This window comes from Crocuta crocuta, unplaced genomic scaffold, assembly GCF_008692635.1.
Source record: "Crocuta crocuta isolate KB4526 unplaced genomic scaffold, BGI_CrCroc_1.0 scaffold1230, whole genome shotgun sequence".
Lineage (NCBI taxonomy): Eukaryota > Metazoa > Chordata > Mammalia > Carnivora > Hyaenidae > Crocuta > Crocuta crocuta.
Window position 1 is genome coordinate 264,266 of NW_027529609.1, and position 7,147 is coordinate 271,412.

Here is a 7,147-nt window from a genome sequence, read left to right on the forward strand (position 1 = left end):
ACATGAAACTTCCCCCTAAGCAACCCCCCTCACTGCTTGTCTTACTATGGGATTGGCTGTCTCAGGTCATCTTACAGGGTTCCTCTGTGACCATGGGAATGGCATATTTAACAGTATTTTTGTGTCATTCCTAATTACCTTCCAAAGGAATTCTTTTTGTGGGGCAGGGGAAGAGACGAGGGAGAGTGACGTGATTTTCAGCCAGTCTAAACATTTCACTAAAGAAGTGATCATCCTGCACGTTAGTTTTCAGCCATCAAATGAATCCTAGATAGAAATCATAAGTGCCGTTCTGTTAACACTCATTCATACCGCCCTTCAGTCATAAGGGGAAAAGTTCTCAAATAGAAAGCAAACCTGAGGACTGCTACTTTCTAGCCAAATAAATAAATACAAATAAAATTAAACCTTTCATCTGCTCCTTTTATGTTTATAGCACATTGCCGGAATTTTTGCTAGCTCTGGGAGCCATGATTTCAATGAGATTCTGGAAGGTGACAAATGTCATACATTCCACACGGTGTGGCAGCCATCTTTTTAGCCTCATGTATTTTGGGGAAAGGAGGAAGTTCTTGGCTGAGTACTACTTTGAACTTTCCACAGCATCTCTGCCCCCTCACACCAGAGGAAATCCTTTTTGGCTCAGTTTTTTAATCCCAAGTAATTTTCTCAAGTAATAAAATACATCTAAGAGATGGAAGAAGTCCATGTCAGTGTACTGTGTTTACTAAAGGAACAAGGTAGATTTAGCCTTTTCAAAAAACCTCAAATAGGTGTCCTTCTAAAGATTCAGGCTTACGGGAGAAATGTCAAGTGAGTCACCTTTTCACAATTGTGTGGGTATAACATTTGGGGGATCTTTCTGGACTCCCACCTATCTATGCATTTTACTGGCACCTCAGGACAGAAGGGTGACCTTGTTGTCTTAATGTGTACTGCCTGGTGGTCTCTGGGGACCTATTTAAGTCAGTTGTATCCCGATGTCCCATGTACAGAAACACTTCATTAGAATGAATTGTACTTGATAGAAAACTCCTATTAACCATTTTTTATTAAAGAAAAGTAGCTTGCACATTCTCTTAAACTCATGGATCTCGATTGTTGTTTTAATGAAGGATTTATTATCAATGTTGCTTTTGAGCTTCAGGATGACAGGGAGAGCAAGAACCTGAAATATCTGCCATCATCTGCCATAGAAAACATACCAAGTGTTCTCTTGTTACACAGTTGGGTGGGCACAACGACTGGAAAATGAACAAACTGATTGTGCAAACTACTTTTTTATGAAGAGCCTAAACACTCATAATGTGGCAGCTCACAGTGTATACATATGGACTAACTTTTATAAATTATATTCTCATGTCTGTTAGCCATACAATGTCCTGTTATCTCAACTGCTCGTTCACATATGGAATGTGTTACTTAAAATGTGTGCATTCTTACGGAACATGTTTTCGAAGGAAGGCATCAGTATGGGCTAATTGCCATCAATTTCAGCCTGCCACGATCATTGGAAATATATCTCCCAAGTGTCATTCATCATCAGTAGGACAAGTGTCAGAGCTTGTTTATTTTTTTCCAGTAGCAATGATGGGTTACATGGAATCATCAAACCTCCTTTCTGGCCTCCCTTGTGATTAATGGTATGTATGTGTTAATAAAATGGATAGCTGGGGTTGGCAGATGGCTAGAGAAGAATCACCTTCGGTGTAAAATGTATGTGGCCCCTTGTTGATTGCCACCCCATTCTGTAATCGACTGAGCTAGTTCCAATAAAGTTAAGCAGGTTTGAATCCACTTTGTGCCTATCTTTTCACTGACAATAAAATTAGCTGTTTTAAAATGCAGTACTGTGTGGAAATGCTTTGGTGTTTAGCCAACAGAAGCTGTATTTACCCTGTATCAGTGATTACTTTCAATTTACTATGCAGTGAAATTGCCTTTCAAGGGCAGCATTCGACAGAATTTGCATTTGCTTAAAGTACCGAATGTGATTATAAAGTATTAAGACAACACCACAGGCCACAGGCTCTAATCGGTTCCTTTATAAATTCAAGCAGCATATATTAAAAGCTTTGCATCTTTTTATCTCCCTGTTTCTGAGGGCTAAAATGATGGCCACCCAAAGCAGAGAATTCATCCTTTAGTTAGCAATTTGGAAGGCCCCTTGATGTTTCTTTTGTACCCTTATTCTTATGCCAATTCATCAGTTTTGGTTGAGGGAACTTGTTATTAAAAGCAAATCAAAACCGCGAACATGCCAGCTTTTTTTTTTTTCACTGAAAATGTTAAAGCTGCTTTTACACTGCCCTCCCTGTACCTCCTGTTTACCACTGGGTCCCACCCTGGCTGGGGACAGGAGATGGACTTTGAATTGGCACTTTTTTTACAGCAAAATTGGCTTGATGGGTGTTGCAACATGGACGGGAGACGGTACAGAATTCATTAAACTTGAAATTTGATTATTTTATTAGGTTGGACTACATAGTCCTTCCATATTTATGATGAGTGCATTGAAATCTGTTCGTGAAAGCCCACTCCTCTTTTTTGGGACGAAGAAGATGGTATTCAATCAACCACCCCTTCTTACAAAGCTTTGCAAGGCATTTCTTTTCAGAAGTACATTGTGCCAGTTCTTAGTGAGCAGTCACTCATGGGGAGAAAAGACAAGTGTTACTTCAGAAGTGATGGAGATTGCCTTGTGGGAGCATCTGTAGATATTATCCAGATTTATCACTGATCCGATTATCCGTGTGGTACTTCATCTCCCCTCCTGCGAGCATCCCTTACTGTGATAAGCTATTCACAGTCTATATGAGTTACACAGTTGCAGAATTAAAAACACCCCTCCTGCTTCCCACCTTCTCTACCTCCATCTTATCCCGCAGGAAGGTTTTTATTGGAGGAAAAAAGTGTACGTGGAAAGTACCATACTTTTTACATGGGTTGGCAATCACACTGATACTTGAGTGAAGACCCCCAGGTGATAGGACTTTGTTTCCAAAAAGAAAACAATGCCAGAGTTTCATACACATCACAAGTACTCTCTCCTGAGATGCACAAACTGGCCAAATCCAAGGTATTTATTTAAGCTCCCATGTATTTTCATTTGCTGATCTCATCAACTGATGGTTTCAGGCATGTATGAGTTGCTGAATAACTACGTATTAGATGTTGCCATTATGTAAAAAGCCCCAAAATTTTAAAAAAAGCATCAATGGTTCTAATTTACTACAGAAAACTACATATAGACATGCACATACACACATTTACAATTCATTGTGGCATATGAAATGAAAAAAAGTTTGACCAAGATTCAGAACTAATGCAAAGGACAGAATGATTGCTGAGATGGCACAGAGCATGTATGTGGGGACTGGGGAAGACTAAGTTGAGTTTTGAACAATGTATAGGTGTTAACCCGGGTGAACTAGGGGATGGGAATGAACATTCCATGGCGGAGGAAAAGCATGTGCAAAGGCAATGTCACTTTTTTGCAAATGAAGACCACGGTTTCCAAGATCAAAGCCCTAGAGAGCTACTCTGAATTTTATACCTCTTAATGGAAACTTACAAACTCACTCAATTAGGTAATCAAATATATTGGTCCAGAAGTCAAAATAACATGGGAGTTCTAGTCCTAAATCTGCAGCTAAATAGATGTTTACCTTTGGAGAAGTCCCTTAACAGAACCAGAGGTCAGTAAAATGGAGGTATGTATCTATCCTTGTGGGGCTCGCGAGAGGAGGATAAGGATCTTCATAAAATAAGAACATAAAAAGATGCCAGTTGAAAATAATGGACTGAATCTATAAAGATGAAGTTTCTGTAACTTTTTATTAAATAAAACTCAGACATACACAAAACAGAACAGTACAGGGCACTCCATGTGTCCATTACTGGGCTTCAGCATTATCATTGTACAGTAAATCTCAATTCACTTATCACCCCTGCCAATCTCCCCTGTATTATTTTGAAGCACATCCCAGACATCATAGCATTTCATCCATAAATATTTCAGTATGCATAGACATGAACTTTTTAAATAATGAAATGTATAAAGTGCTACTCCTGGAACCAAAATACATAACCAAACAAGTCGATAGCACGTTTGTGCTTTGCCACTTACAAAGCTTCTTTATTAGGGGCATTGGGGTGGCTCAGTCAGTTAAGTGTCTGACTCTTGGTTTTCGCTCAGGTCACGATCTCAGATGTCATGATCTCTGGGGTCATGATCTCACAGTTTGTGAGTTCAAGCCCCACCTGGGGCTCTGCCCTGACAGCACAGAGCTTGCTTGGGTTCCTCTCTCTCCCTCGCTCTCTGACCCTCCCCTGCTCACTCACTGTCTCTCCTTCAAAATAAATAACTAAACTTAAAAAAACCAAAGCTTCTTTGATCTCACAACTCCTCCCTTAAACCAAAACCTACTGTCTCAAAAATGGAAGGGTTCATTCTCACACAATCTGAATATCAAAGGGGAATGTATTTTCTTTAAAGTCTTTCCAGTGCAGGTTCCAAGCTATTATTTTTCCTCCACTCATATAATAAGGTCCACCTTCTTTAAAGTTTCTGTCATCCACCTGTTTCTTATTTATCATCATCTACTGAATTGGTCACTATCCCAAGTTCACTGATGATTTTGGTCTCTAAGTCACAGTTGTCCTCTCCAGGCCCAAAAGACCAAATCAGCAGCCTGGCTTTAATTAGCTCGCTGTCCTTTCCAACTCCACTGACCTCCACATCCACTCCACTTTAGCCTACTCTGCTCACAGCTAACCCAGACCTGGTCATCATGTAGAACTGATCCACTATGGAAATCACATACACCAGTACCTCACTCTCTGGACCCAGTCTCCCATCGCCCCAGTTCTCCTGATATGACTCTATCTGCCCTTTGACTTCCAAGACACCCAAAGTCCCACGATGCCCCCATTTCCTCCTAGGCTTTTAACCCCAACCTGCTTAATCTGGACTTCGTGCTCAATCACCTGAACCCTCAATTCATACATACTTCTTAAAATATCAACCATTCCCTGCAAGCCAGAATCTCCTGTGTCTTCCTGGACACCTTCCTCTCATAGCTGATAGCCAATCCATCATTGATCCTAACAAAACAAACAAAATCCATTCACTGCTTTCCATCTATAGTCAACAACTTATTTGAATCTACCATTATCTTTCACCTAGACTATTTCCTTTGCATATTAACTTATTTGCTATGTTCACCCTACTAGTACTACTACTATTATATTTATTCAGCAACAAATATTTATATTTATACTTGTATTTGTATTTATATTTATTCAGCAACAAATATAATTCATATCATGTCATTCCCCAGCTTAAAATCTTTCTAAAGCTACCTATTGCAAGAGGTAAAACAACTACCCTAAAGGTTTACAGTTGATGGATTTAAAAATAAAACCCAGATATCCTGGACTCATTCCAGTAGCATCATCATCATGCTTTGTTCTGAGTACCTCTTTTCTTATGTTTACAGTACACTACTGCACTATAGCATCATTATTTTCTCTGATGCTAACCTAGAACAGTACTTACTTTTTTAAGTGTCTTTTTATTTAGTTATTTTAGAGAGAGAGGGAGAGAGAGAGAGTGCATGCGGTGAGAGTAGGTGGGAGGGAGGGAGAGAGGGGGAGAGAAAGAGAGAGAGAGAGAGAGGGACAGAGGGAGAGAGAAAAAGAGAGAGAGAGAGGGAGAAAGAGACAATCTAAAGCAGGCTCCACACTCAGCACAGAGTACGACGCAGGGCTCTATCCAATGACCCTGGGATCATGACCTGAGCTGAAATCAAGAGTCAGATGCTCAACCAACTGAGCCACCTAAGTGCCCCCAGAAGAGTATTTCTTGAAGTCATCTTCAAATCATGTTATTGGAATTGCCTCAAGCATTTATTCAGTGCACACTCCCTGGTCTTGCCCACAGAGAAGATTATCCTGTAGTTCTAAGGTTAGACCCAGGAATTTGCATTGTAACAAGCTTCTTGGGAGATTTTGATGTAGCTTGTCCTGAGACTACATACTTGGACAAACACTGGCTGAGAATTTCCTGGGATTTATGTTACTTCCCTTCTCCTCTTCAGCCCCCCTGCTGCATAAAAGACTCCCAGCTGCACACAGTGAAACGATAAAGTCCAAGTTGGACATCAGCTATCACACACACCCTTACTTCAATAGGCAACCGTTTTATTTTCTTACTACTGATGGTGAAATGGCTGTCTCTTTCCCCCAGATATGACTCTTAAGTGGGTGGATTTACTGCTCTGATCAAACAAGACATGTTGTTTGTTACTTTTGTTATTGGTTTACATGGTTTATAGTCTTTGAAACAACCACAGCCGTATTTATGATCTTGGCCAGCTCATTTAGCCCCAGTGACCATTCTGTAATATGAGGTCACAGGATTATGATCTCTAATGTCCCTTTGGGCTCTTACATTCCTTGACTCCATGAGACTAAATACTACCTCTGAGGTCATAAATTCTTTCACGTGGATCCAAAATTGGCCATGTGGCACAGATAAAAGACATTTTAAAATCTGAATATACTGAAAATATTTTACAGGCCTAAGATTTATTCATCAAGCTTCAATTTTTCCCCCACTGGCTGTGCCCATACTTGACATTTTATTCCGTCTTGGCTATACCTACTCCATTCTCCTATGAGGCCTGTCATTTTCCAAAGAAGACATGTACGCAAGAATAAATTTCCCAGGAAAATCTGAGATCAAAACAGAAGGAAAGCAGAATAGTTTTACACTTCTTTTAAGCCATGAGTCGATGGTAACTTGCATTTATCCAGTTGTAGGGGCCTGAGTGGCACAAAAAAGGTAGGGTAGAAGGGAAATAATCAAGGCATGTGTCATGTCACAGTAGATGGCCAAGAGAAAGATGACAGTTGCTGAGCCACCATTACACCCATGGGACTAAGTGGAGCTACGGAAAGGGAAAGGGAAAGGGAAATAACTTTTTGTAACCTGCTAGGTGTTAGAGACTAGTTGCGGGACAAATACATAAAATATGTATTCTTTCCGGCAACCAAAGTTAAAAGATCCAAAAAATAAAAAGCATGTATCTTTTAAAACTCTTTTCTTTCTCTCATGGCCAGAGGGAGATGAACATCTTGTTAC